Below are 13,640 nucleotides of genomic sequence, written 5' to 3' on the forward strand. Positions count from 1 at the left end.
CAGCCCGAGAAGTCTGTAAGCCCCAGGACTGTGGCAACACATCCTCTCTCTCCCACGGCCGGTGTGCCCGCCATCACTGCCACGGAGGACCCACCTGTTCCCTGATCGTTCATCTCTGCTCATCGGTCATTCAGTCCACAAACATCCACTGAGCCTGCCCTGTGCCAGCCCTATGCTGGCCTCCAAGGACCCCGTGGTGACTGTGCATGGAGGAAAGGCTGGCTGCCAGCTTTTTTCTGGAACTCTCCCCTCTCCCCCTGTCTTCCTCCATGGTTCTCTCTGACGGGCAGTCCACATTCATTTCTCTTCCTGGGGGCCCCTTGAGGCCTCTTCACCCACCCCTCCGCACACATACCTGCACATTTAAGTTCTAATTATTTTGTGTACGCTACATGGAGGTTTATGTGTGAGAAGGCTGCTTTGAGATTCTTTTATTTGTAACAAGTTTGAAATTGCCGCTGTGCTGTTCAGAGGGCTTCCCTCTCACGTTATAACCTGTTCTGTTTAATGCTAAGCTCTGCTTGGCTCCACGCCAGTGCGGCCAGCCCTTTGTCCGAAGGCAGGATTCTTTAGCCATTGGAATAGCCCTGCCCAAGAGCTAGCACAGTGCCCCAGGCTGGGGGGACAAGTGACAGAAGGATGAGTGCCAGCATGGTGGCCCTGGGAGATGGGCGGGTGTGTGACCTCTTGTATGGATTTACTCAGGGCTGAAACTAAGCGCCGCAGATGACTCCCCCATCACGATTTTCTTTTACCTTCCTTTTACCGATACGTTTTTTCCTTATTCTATATAGAAAAATAGAAAGCAAGAAAGGTATTGCTAGTAAAAAAAAAAAATGTTTTTAAAATTTTTAAATAAAAAAATAGCAGTTCTGATTTCTGGACAGAGAGGGGTTTTTTTGTTTTGTTTTTTTGTTTTTAACATGGAGTGAGTAGACATTACTTGGGTACTTCTTTTTTTCCCAAAATACAAGACAGACATAGTCTTTGGGTACCCAAAGTGTTCTTTGGGAACCCTTGCTTCCCAAGAGAAAGGAGTCAAGAGGTTTCAGCCAGGTAGGGTTTCCCTGTAAATCTAGAGAAGCAGGATCAGGGAAGCCTCATACACTGGGATGCTTCCATGGTCCAGCAGAACACCCTGGGCCCAGCAGGTGGTCACCCAATTCATGTATTAATGATGCCGGGACTGGGTTAGCTTGCTGACTGCACTGTGGGCCCCTATCTTCCTGTGCTTGGAGCAGGGCGGCATGTAAAGTAGGCCCTTGGTGGTCTTTGTGGGATGAGGCTGTGTTCTGACAGCTTCCAAGGGCAGGCTGAGCACTAAGCCCTCAGCCCTGGGTCTGATGACTGGGCGGGAACTTATGGAATTTTCTGGCTACTGCCCTATTGGACTTGGCATGGGAGAGTAGAGCCTGTGGCCTCCACAGTCACAAAGACTTGTGGTTTTCTCTTAACTATCTCGACTTCCTGGTTTCAGCAGATTTTGGAAGAGAGCTGACAAGCACAACACGGTCCCCTTGGTAAAAGGCCGTAGTAGTAGAATTTGCAGGAGCTAGAAGCTGGGAAAAGCTGGCTCAGCTTTATGTAATGACTTCTGACTCCTTATTAGAGCTTCCTAGCTTTAGGAGCACTGCCCCTGAACCAGAAAACTGGGACACTTCACAGCTCAAAGTTGCCCCCATGTGGGGTCCTAAAGCAAGTGTCCGTAAGCCTGGGGCTGGGTGGGGTCAGAAGCCTCAGTGGCTTGGGCTGGATCAGAACTCCTGGGCCACACCTGGCGGCCATGGCTCTTCCAGAAGACAGGGAGGGGTCTTCTGTCTTGGTAAATGTGAATAGAAGGCCAGCACTGAGGCCAAGGCTTTTGAAAACCCTGTGGAGAAGGGACTAAGAATCTTCCTATGTGGCCCTGTGTCCCCTCAGAAAGCTGAGTCAGGGAAGAGAGTCCTTGGGGGTATGTGTCTGGCCTGGAGGCACTCCTGAACCATGCCCCAGTCATCATGGGCTGGAAAAGGCAGGAAATTCCTTAAAATATAAAGCTGTGCGTAATGTAGGTCTTGGTGCAGGGATATACTGTAATTTGCCCAGACAAGTTTCAGGGCCCTGGGTTCAGTCTTTATGCTCTCTGGAGGGATGGGTCCCTAAGGTTGGGCCCTTTTTCTCCTCTGATGTTCCCAGTCAGGTCCTCAGGAAAGCCTGGGAGGTGATGAGGAGAGCCCGTCAAGGAACTGCTGACCTGGGGCTTAGCTCTGGGTGGGGACTCTGGTCTGGCTGCCTGCCAGTCTCCTCTTCCCTCCTCTGGCTGTTTTGGCTCCCAGCATGGGCCCCTGGCTCCCCTGGCTCTGTCAGGAATCTCCTGCTGATGAACTCTTCCTCAGGTCTGCAAAATATGTGGGGGGAAAGGCCTCAGCACACTGAAAACAGTAACACTCCCCTCTTGCTGATTTCTAGCTCAAGAAGCCAGTTCCTTTATGTACCATAGTAAAACCCAACCTTTGGATCTCTTCCCCTTGGAACTTGTGGTTATCGGCTAAACCAAATCTTTGTGAACCATGAATGGTATAAATATGATTGTTCAGTTCACCTAAAAGAAGAAATTACTTTCAAGCCTTTAGCAGGGTCATTTCCTACAAATCTTGTCCAATTACAAATTATTTTTCATCAGTTGGTTAAAAGATCCTATAGAACTTCTGCTTTCTCCAGCTGACAAACTGGGATAGGACCCATGTTAGATTCTGGTAGCCCCTTCCCTCATGGGGTGCTCAGTCCAAGTGGAAAGATGGACAGCAAACAGTGCCTCACAAACAGTGCCGCACTAGGGCCAGGCTTGGGGAGACATGCATAGGGAGGGAGACCTGGGAGGCTCCACACCAGAAGTTGGGTTTGAGTGGCATGAAGGAGGTGTCTGGCTGGCCCTCTGGAGAGCCTGTGGGTATGGATGCAGGAAAGCTACTGGCTCGTCAGGAGCTCCCAGACCTCAGGTGGGTCTCTCACTGGGGACATGTGAGTGGGCTCAAGTGGCAGGCTCATGTAGTGGGCTGGGGCCTGCTGGCAATGGGCCAGATTAGCCATTGAGGAATTTGGCTCCCATGGGCTTCGAGAAGTCTGGTACCTTCTGAAATCAAACAGAAATATTTATGAATGTGTACTTAGGGATGAAATTGAAGGTATTTATGAATTTTTTTAATTTGTTAAAGATTTTATTTTTAACTAATTTTTTATGCCCAGCATTGGGTTTGAACTCATGACCTCGAGATCAAGAGTCTCACACTCTACTGAGCCAGCCAGGCAGCCCCTAAATCTAAGGTTTTAAATGAGATTTACAAAGGGGTTCATGCTTTAGAGAACTTAGAACTTGCATAGGTGGAAAGCCAGAGAAAAATGGTATTTGTTTTGGGTTGTAAGAGGTCCTCTGGTTAAGTGTGATGAATTAGGAGTCTTCTTTTTCATTCTTCTTATTGAACTAATGAGAAACTATTGCACTGCAGAGGCAAATGTTAATATACCTATAAGGGGAGCTGATCAGGCCTGCCCAGAGCTGTCCACAGTGATGGTGGATGGAGAGGGGAGCCTCTAGAAAACAGACAGACTACCTGCAAAGTCCTGAGGGGAAGCAAGTGTGAACCTAGAATTTTATACCCAGCCAAGCTGGTCAAGTTTAACAACCACAAAGATATACTCAGATATGGAAGAACTAGGGAACGTGTTTCCTATGAGCTCTTGTTCAATGAGAGAACGAATGAACATTTCTAGAGAGAAACTCCTTAACACTGGAGTGGAGAAGCTATGACCAAAGGACTGATAACCCCTCAGCAGAGTCTGGAGACCAGGGGGACAGCATCTGCTGCCACTTGTGCTCAGACAAGCTACCATACAGCGCCAGCCACAAGCACCACGGTACAAGAGACCTCCACTTATGCCGAGCCTGTGGCCTTTGATGCTTCAGGTGACTGAGGCCTCCATATGGTTCCTATGTCTCTGGGAAAGCCAGAGGCTGGAGATGCAAATGGGACTGAAGCGAAGGTCAGAGGTAAACACTACATGGATCCGCTGCTCCCTTTCCTGTGGGGATGGACTTGGCCCCAGCTGGGCCTGGCCTGGCTCTCAGGGAGACAATCCAGGGGCTTGACTATCACCTGAGGCACATCAAATTGTCTGGTTTTGTTCTGCCTCATGGATGACAATTCCATGGCCTTTGTGCTTCTGTGCCCTGTTCCCGGGTTCATGACAGACCTTATTAACAGAGGATGACAATCTTTCCCACTGACTTTTCTCAAACCCAGCTCTCTGTGCAGTCACTAGCAATTAACAGGGTTAGAGGAAAGTTACCCTTATTTCCCATCCTCATTCTGGATTCTGGCGCAGGGCTGGGCTAGATCACAATGTGCTGAGAGCTGCTCTCAGCCTGTGGACCCACATGCATGCTAGGGCTGGGGAATGAGCTCCCCAGGGCCTGTTTTCCTTGCACCTGTGGCCTGGCTCCCACCTTGCGGCCAGCCCTGGTGGCCTCTCCTCCTGTGCTGGGAGCTCCCCTGGCCTGTGCTGTGTGGCAGAAGCTCACAATCCTACCGGTCCCTCTCGCCACCTCCTCTGCCATCCTGACCCACCTGGTGAATCACCCCAAACTCCCAGCAACAGCAGACCAGATGCAGCTCACTGCCTTAAGCAGGTTCTCTGCCGGCCCAGATGGACTGGCCTGGGACCAACTGAGCCTTGTTGTTTGGTCCCAGGAAGGGTCAACTGCTAGACATCTCTAAGTGGAAAGGATGAGTGGAGGTGGTGGGTACCTTCACATGGGTTTGTCTGCTCAGGGGTGTGAGTATTTGTATGTACGAGTGCATGAGAACACACCTGCTGTCGGGGCCGGCATGGAGCTCTGTCCCCACTTGTAGGAAGAAGCTAATTCTCTAGGGTCCTTTGGGTCTTGGAACCTTACCTTCATGGTGGGGCAGCAGCTTCCAGGGGGTGGATGTTAGGAGGAGACATTGTCAGCCTCTGGGGGAGCCCTGCCTATAGGTGGCTACGACCATGACCCAGGAGGCCTGTGCGTAGTACTTTCCCTCCCCAGCCAGCAAGGCATCCTCTGGCTGCAAGAGAGCCACTCAGAGGCTCTGAGCCTGTGGTCCTGGCTTCCTGTCCCATCGAAGGCTCCGAACATAGTAGCTGAGTGTTATGGAGACCCTCACATCTGTGCTGGATTCTGGATGCTGGATGCTAGATGCTGTCATCCGGGCAAACTCTTTTTGGTTCATGGGTGGCTGGGCAGGGTGGTGAGGGCAGCCCCCAGTAGCCTGGGGCATTCCTGACACTGACATAAGTCCACCTGCTGTGGAGCAGGGCTGAGGGCAGCAAAGAATCTGGGGTCTGGGCCACTAACAGCATCCTTTAAAGATGGGGAGATGGATCATTTCCTCGGCAGGGGAAACTGGGGCACACGTGCCAAGGAGGGGAGGGAGATGAGGCAGCCAACTGAGGATGGAATGAAAACTCCATTTACATATATTTCCAATTTCATCCTTTCACACTTTTCCATTTGGGGGAGGTGTGTTTTATCAGTAATCTATGTGCACATAGTTGGTGGATAAATATTCCTGTGTTGGGGCCAGGCAAACATGTTTTATTGATAGGGACCCCTGATCAGAAAGGCAGAAGGCCAGTGGTCTCAAAGCTGGGAAGGTCAAGAAATGTTTTCTTGTGTAGACATTGGAATTTTCTTCTAAATTCAAACTTTCTGAGTTCTCCCATCCATCTGTGAGAGAGTTGCTCCAGGGCCCAGGACCTGCACCCTGATTCCCAAGATTCTGCAACCCGGAGATACCGGGCTGTCTCCGTCTGTAGAGCACATGACTTAATCTCAGGGTTGTGAGTTTGAGCCCATGTTGGACATGGAGACTCCTTAAAAACAAAAAACAGCCAAGATTCTGCGACACTTCTCTACCTGAGTCCACAGGGACTACTGGGTGGCTCGGTAGTCCTTCCTGGCGTGGGTCTGAAAGTAGAGGGTCCTCCCACAGCATCTGCCGGCTCATAATTGCCTATTAGAGAAAGGTCAGCCATGAGTTTATCAAAACCTTGTTTGAAGCTGTGGGACTCTTCCGGCTGCTCTGACTTAGAAAAACAGCTTCTTCAAGTTCAGTGCCCTCCTGGTGAACAGACAGTCCTTGATTGGTGTGAAATATTTCTCTTTTAAATATTCATCTGTGGGGGGGCATGCTCTAGAATGCTGCCGTGTGGAAACCAGCCCAGGGTTCCCTCTGGAGCCTGTCCTGCCTCCCTGCCTCCCTGCTTCTCCTTCCTCCAGGCTCGGCAGCCCAAGCAGCCCTTTCAGAGTGCAGTTACCAAAGTGGCTCCAGATGCCTCCGCACTGTGGCCCTGGGAGGCCACAGCTCTCCCAGGAGACCCCGCCCTCGTGGTCAGTGGAACCTGTTGGCTTTGTGCCTTTCCTGGGATTTCTGACAGAGGAAAGCCCAATTCTGACCAGTGCAGTCTGGATCATTTCTCCCAGTGGTGGTCATGGTCCCGGGACAGGAGGCCGGGGCAGGGGGGGCTGCCTGAATCAGCTCTGTGCCCCTCCCCTTCAGCACACCTATGGCCTGGGGGGTACTTCCAGCCCTGCCAAACAGCTTCAAGACTTATTTCTGATCAGTCAATAGCCTTTAATGCTGAAAGGGAGGAAAGCTGGTAGGAATTCAGCTATTTTTACATCCTCTACCTTTCTTGGCTATCTTTTAAAAATATCTATCCTTAGATAAGCCATTTTTAGTCTTCCCTGCTTGGCTTCCAGCCACTCCTTCACATCCCTACTCTCCCTCCTTCTCACCTACGTGTCCTCCTGTGTCTCTTCTGCTTTTTGGCAGTGTCCCTCTTCCCTCCTTGCTCACCTGTCCTTATCCCAGCCCTTGCTGAGGAATCGTGCCCCCCAGCAGCCTTTGGGAGGACTGCTGGCCTCATGGGGCCTCACTGCTGATAATCCAGATCTATGAAACCGGGTCTTCTGTGGGGCTGGGCTGGGAACTACCTGTGGACACCTCCCTCCCCCTTTCCTTCCTCTCTCCTTCTCTGCCCAGTGGAGAGCTCTGTTAAGGAGGACCACCTGAGGAGGCCTGGGGCTGCCCCAACCACCTTGGCCCCCATGGGACTTGTGTCCAGGGATGTGTCATAGATGGATCTCGTGGATCTCCTGCCATGGGCAGATTCTTGGGTTCAGCAGGGTGGGGAGCTAGCCCCTCTCAAGTTGGTCTGGGTGGGCAAGGGCTAGGCAGTCACAGGGTGTGACCCTCATGGGTGTAGACTTTTCTTCCATTACACCCTTCAGGTATAGAGGTTCCTCACAGCATGTGGTTGAACATTTCTCCTCTGGGAACTTCTCCAACCCAGAAGGGGGTGCTGTGTCTTTTTGTTCTTCCTCTGACTTCTCTGTTTCTTGCATTGCTTCTGCTCCCTTAATTGTTGGTGCTCCCCATGAATCTTCCCTAGATCACTCCTCTCTGTGTGATCTCTGTCCTTGAGGCTTGCCTGCGAATTGAACCCTTAACTCTCCCCAATAAAAATATCTGGACTTACCTGAATGGAATCCAAGCTCTGACCCATTTCTTGATGTCTCTCGCACCCACGCCCCACCTCAACAAAACCAAACCCAACCTTGTGATTTTGCCTTTTCATTCCCCATTCTCCAGCCACCAATTGGCTCCTCTCCCTGGGTCCCCCATTTCAATCAAAAGGACCACTCCTTTTGATATCCCCAGAATACCCCCACTGAGCCTTCCTTCCCTCTCACCCCAAGGACTGTCTCTTGGGCTATTGCTTTATTCTCACTGTTTCCCTGCCTCCACTGTCTCCTTGACACAGAGCCAAAGCACTCTTGTTTGAAAACCTTAGAGGCCCTTCTCCCCTGGCCCTTTCCCTTTTTAGCTCTAAGCTTGCCTGTAGTTCAAGCGGTTGAAAACACGTGACTACTGGGAGCTGTCCTAGGTGCTGGAGAAGGCGGGGCCTTAAACCAGCTGGGCCTGCCCTGCACAGCCCAAGCGGGAGCAGGCTGGCCCTGTCAAGCTTTGGAGCCCTTCCCCCTGCCTATCTCGCCCTTTCACCTCAAGGAAGAGACCCAGTAGACTTCCGCCCCTCTCCTGGGCTGCATGGTGGCCTGTGGTGCAGTGATTTGTTTGCACATCTGTCTCCCCTCTAGACTGCAGGCTCCCAGAGGACTAGATCCCTGTCTGATTCACTTTTTTAAAAATTTATTTTAATTAAATATTGAATGGGTATTTCTAAAGAATATAAAAATGCTCATAAAATATGTATGAGATGTAAAGGATAATAGTACAATGAACACCTGTGGACCCACCTTCCACCGTTAGGAGACTTCACAGGGCCTGGAAGCACGCCAGGGGCCAGCAAGTGTTTGTCAGTGACTGCATTCCCAAATGAGGGAGCGAATGTGGTTTTCTCGAATGTGCATCTCTCAGTGTTGCCGGGCAGATGCCATGTGACGTGGTCACAACCAAATCGTGTCACTGTCCTCCCTTGGTCCCACTCTGAGCTGGCTGCTTACACATCTTTCCGCTTATTATGCCCATGCTTATTGAGTGCCCGCTCCGGACTGTATGGTGTGGGCCCGGGCTGCCATGGGGAGCAAGTTGTCAGAGACCTTCTCCTGGGGCTCTTCCACTTCAACAGCTCCTCAGAAAAGGAGAGAAGAGAATCCAAAGAGCCCAGACTGCAGGGCCGCCCGCCCCTCTCCAGCGGGCTCCCTGGGATGGCAGTGCGGGACAGTGGCTAAGGACAGGGACCGCTGGCCTTGATATAAATCGTAATGGCTTTGCAAGTTATATAACTTCTCCGGGTAGCAGTTTCCTTGTCTGCCTGATGGGCAAAATGGGTCCTAGCCCGTGGCTTCGCTGTGAGGCATGAGGAAGTTAATATGCGATGGGCGCCTGGTCCACGGCGGGGCTCGTGGTAAGGGCTTGGTTGGCGTCACCCTGTTGTGGTCAGCAGAGCATTCCAGGGTCGGGGGTGCTGGGGGTGTGCCCAGCGACCAGGGAGGACTCTGCTGTCATTTCTGCAGTTCTCTGCAGCATGAAGTCAGACCAGGGAAAGGCCAACCGCCACGCTAGTCACATGCCATGCCTCGTTTCCTCAGCTCGAACTCGCTTTCGTGTTTCGCTCTGCGGAGTCATGACGTGCCCACAGCACATCCATTCAGGAAACAGCCGTTTTGTGTTCAGCGCGTGCCAGGTGCTGTGCTGGGTGGGCTCTGAGATGCAGCTGTGGAGATCACGCACAGAGGCCCTGCCCATACCGAGCTGGCAGTCTAAGGCGGGGATCACAGAGGGGACACAAAAGCAATACCTATATGATGAGTCAGAAGGTACGCAGGAGGGACAGAGCTACATTTAATTTTTAAAATTTTTTTTTAAAAATTAATCTCACACCCATTGTGGGGCTCGAACTCACGACCCCGAGATCAAGAGTCACATGCTCTTGTGACTGAGCCAGGCAAGTCTCCCAGAGCTGCATTTAATTTTTTTTATTTTGCTTTGCTTTATTTTTTAAAGATTTATTTATTTATTTTAAAGAGAGAGAGAGTGCATGCGTGAGCGGGGGGCACAGGCAAGAGAGGGAGAGAAATTCAAGCAGACTCCCCACTGAGTGTGGAGCCCAACATGGCACTCAATCCCACCACCCTGAGATCATGACCTGAGCCAAAATCAAGAGTCAGTTGCTTAACTGACTGAGCCACCCAGGCATCCCCTGGAGATGCATTTTATTTATTTATTTTTACAGATTTTATTTATTTATTTGACAGAGAGAGATCACAAGTAGGCAGAGAGGCAGGCAGAGGAAAAGGGGGAAGCAGGCTCCCTGCTGAGCAGAGAGCCCGATGTGGGGCTGGATCCCAAGACCCTGGGATCATGACCTGAGCCGAAGGCAGAGGCTTAACCCACTGAGCCACCCAGGCGCCCCTGAAGATGCATTTTGTTTTATTTTATTTATTTATTTATTTTTAAAGATTTTATTTATTTATTTGACAGAGAGAGATCACAAGTAGGCAGAGAGGCAGGCAGAGAGAGAGGAAGGGAAGCAGGCTTCCTGCTGAGCAGCGAGCCCGATGCGGGACTCGATCCCAGGACTCTGGGATCATGACCTGAGCTGAAGGCAGCGGCTTAACCCACTGAGCCACCCAGGCGCCCCAAGGAGATGCATTTTAAATAGAGCAGTCAGGGAAAGTGTCCCTGAAAGGACACCACCAGAGCAAAGACTTGGGAGAGTGCAAGAGTCAGCAGAAGCAAATGCCCAGAGGCAGGAGTGGGCCTGGCCTAAGGGAAATAGAGGGAGGGAGGGAGAGAATAGTAGGAGATGAGGCCAGAGCCAAAGGCGTCCTATCCCATGGGGTTTCCAAGGCCATTGTAAAGCCTTTGGCTTTTCTTCTGGGAGGAAAGGAAGTGTTGGAGGGCTTAGACAGAGGAGGGAAGTGGCTGACATAAGTATGTAAGGAATTATCCTCGCTGCCGTGTAGAGAAGACCACAGAGGGGTGAGTGGAAGCACCCAAGCTTGGGCAGAACTGAAAAGAGAGGATGGTGGCCTGAATGAGGTCGGGCGGGGGGGAGTAGGGGGAGTAGCCTCTGATAATCCAGACTCTGAAGCCAACAAGATTTACTGATGTTTGACATGGACGGGAGAAGAAGGGGTCAACGACGGCTCTCAGGGCAAGCTGGGAGGTGCACGTGTAGGGCAAGATGAGAGCTCAGCTTGGACACACCAGGTTTGAGAAGCCCAGACATATGATGTCTCAGTCAAGATGCAGAGTGGGCAGTTAGAGCAGAGAGGGCTTCAGGGAAGAAGTCTGGGCCAGAGACACACATTTGGTCATTGTCACTGGGTAGTGGAATTTTAAGCCTTGAGTCTGGGTGGACCCTGAGATCCAGGATTGTGTTTACCCAGAGAAGACTGGGTCCTTCCAATGTGAGGATGGGATTCTGGGATTGGGAGAGAGTTTAAACTGGTGTGTCCAGGAGGGTGGAGGAGGTGTTCCAGAAGGCAAGTGGAGAACTTATCTCAGGAAGGAGGGAGCCTTCAGCAGCTGTATCACATGCCATTGCTGAAGTGTGATCAGGAACGGAGAAGTAACTGTGGGATTGATAACGCGGAGGCCACTGGTGACAGTGACCTGAGCAGTTCCCGTGGAAGGGTGTGCAGAAGCCAGATGGGGCTTGGTTGAGAGGAAGGGAGGGGAGGAACAGAGAGAGGGGCCATAGCTAAAGGCGGACGTGGGTCAGAGTTATTTACTTATTTATTTTTGTGGATGGGAGAAGCATGTTTGTATGGCAGTTGAAGTCATCCCATAGAGAGGGGAGACGGATGATGAAGGAAGGGGGAGGATTTGTGAAGGTGAGAAGTGGGGGAAAATACTGCGTGTTAGATGTCAAGAGACTGGGGACGGGCAGCTTCCCCTCCAGGGGCTCCCACTTTCTTAGTGAGACGGCAGGCAGGCTGTCAGTGAAGAGAGGGAGAGGCATGTTGGAAGCTCGAAGCTCAAGGAGAAGGGGTGAGGAATCATCCAGGAGGTCGGGGAAGTGAAGGGTTTGCAGGGAGCCCTCGCAGGACAGACTTTTTTTGGGGGTCAGAAGGCATTGTTTGCTTCTCCACTGTCACTACAGCTAAGTTGAAAGTTAACTTGAATCTGGGTCTCTGTCACAGAAATTTTGTCCCCAGAAAGACTACATTGTGATGCAATGTTGAATCAAAATGCCATCAGGTGGCGCCTGGGTGGCTCAGTCAGTTAAGTGTCTGCCTTCGGCTCAGGTCATGATCCTGGGGTCCTGGGATCGAGTTCCACATCAGGCTCTCTGCTCAGCAGGGAGACTGCTTCCCCCCACCCCTGCCTGCTGCTCTGCCTACCTGTGCTCTCTCTCTCTGTCAAATAAATAAATAAAATCTTTAAAAAATTTTTTTTAAAATGCCATCAGGTACACAGAAGATTGTCCGTCACATGTCAGGCGGCTCACATAGAGTCGGGATGGCTGTGTTCCTCAGAAGAGACCGCAGACCCCGTGCAGTCTGGGAAAGGGACTTCTGTCCCCCTGCGTGATAGAAAGAGCTCTCAGTAGCTTCTGATTAGCTTTCAGGGACAGGATTTTTTTTTTTTTACAGTTTTTACAATAAACTTATTTTGGAATAATTTGGATCTTCACAGAAAAATTGCAAAGATATAGTACAGAGAGTTTCTCTCAATTTTCAGGGGCAGGACTTTTAAAAAAATTTTAATTCTAATTTTTATTTTTAAATTATTTTATTATTTATTTATTATTTATTAAAATGAAATTATTTTTAAATTCTAATTTTAATTTTTTTTAATTTTAATTAATTGTACTAGTTAACATACAATCAGGAGCTGCTTTTCAATTCCAGCCACACGCCTGGGTGGCTCAGTCAGTTAAGCATCTGACTTCAGCTCAGGTTATGGTCTTGGGGGTCCTGGGATGGAGTCTTGCATCAGGCTCCACGCTCATCAGGGAGTCTGCTTCTCTCTCTTCCTCTCCCCCTGCTCTTGCTTTCTCTCTTTCTCTCTCAAATAAATGAAATCTTTAAAAATAAATAAATAAGTAAATAAGTAAGTAAGTAAGTAAATTCCAACCCTGAATCATTCAAATAAAAAATAGAACTATGAATTTAACCAAGTGGCAATCTTTCTTTACCTAGAAATTAGTCTATGGGAAGGCCCTGGAGCGCGAGTTCCAAGTGTGGCCCAGAGATGCTGCAGCTACCACATCCTGGGCCTTACAGCTGGTGGCAAGATGGCCCAGAGGGCTCAGTCTCTGGTGATTCTACTGAAGAAGGAAGTCGAGGGTCCATGAGACTGGATAGATGCGTGGATGCCATTCGTAGTTGATGAAAGAACTGTATGACAGACACATAAGAGTGTTTTCTTTTTTCTGGAAGAGTCTTTATTAGACCAAGGGTGTGCCTCTCCCCTCCCCGCCACCGCTCCGCCACACACACACACACACACACACACACACACACACACACAGTTCCTCAGAAAGGAGGAAGAACCACGGACTGTCTTGGAGCAGGCCTTCCCAGGGGCGTTTTGGGTCCCCCCCTCTGAAATGGCTTGTTCTAGGAGGTTCTACCGGTTGGCAAGCAGATGGCTTTCATTCAGGGGCAGCAGACATTAAGTCTCCTCCTGTCAGTCAGACCCTAGGAGGTTAGGGGACACCAGGGCAGGCCCCTTGCAGGCCGCTGTGGCCTGGCTTCCGCAATGGCTCTTGGCTGGTCCAGCCTGCCTGCTGGGCGCTGGAATCCTCCCTGTGAACACAGACTGAAGCAAGGATAGAATTTCGGGGAGGCGATCCAAAGCATTGCCTTGGGATTTTTGTGCTCAGCTTCTTTCAAATTAGAAAAGGAAAATTGAGAAAAGGAAAATGAGGAGACTGAGTTCAGCCTAGTGGTTTGACTTTCTACCTCACTGAGCTGCTCAGCCCTGCTGGCTTCCCTGCAGCTGCGCCAGGTGGGGATGGAGATGGGGGGTCGGGCATGTGGGGCCTCCCGCGGTAGCTCCTCAAGGGCTGGATCCTAGGACTCCACCCCCCCAAGCCTTGCATGAACGGAAAAGTAATACCTCCCCCATCTCCCTGGACTTGCT

The 13,640-nt window shown here is 50.7% G+C and overlaps 1 protein-coding gene across 1 annotated transcript in view; it reads left to right on the top strand.

Annotated features, from left to right (window-relative positions):
* LOC111144357 (bassoon presynaptic cytomatrix protein) overlaps positions 1-13,640 on the top strand; it is an 88,234-nt gene that overhangs the window by 36,742 nt on the left and 37,852 nt on the right.

The sequence above is a fragment of the Enhydra lutris genome, unplaced genomic scaffold (genome assembly GCF_002288905.1).
Source record: "Enhydra lutris kenyoni isolate GAN:26980312 unplaced genomic scaffold, ASM228890v2 scaffoldscaffold10, whole genome shotgun sequence".
In the NCBI taxonomy this organism is placed as follows: domain Eukaryota; kingdom Metazoa; phylum Chordata; class Mammalia; order Carnivora; family Mustelidae; genus Enhydra; species Enhydra lutris.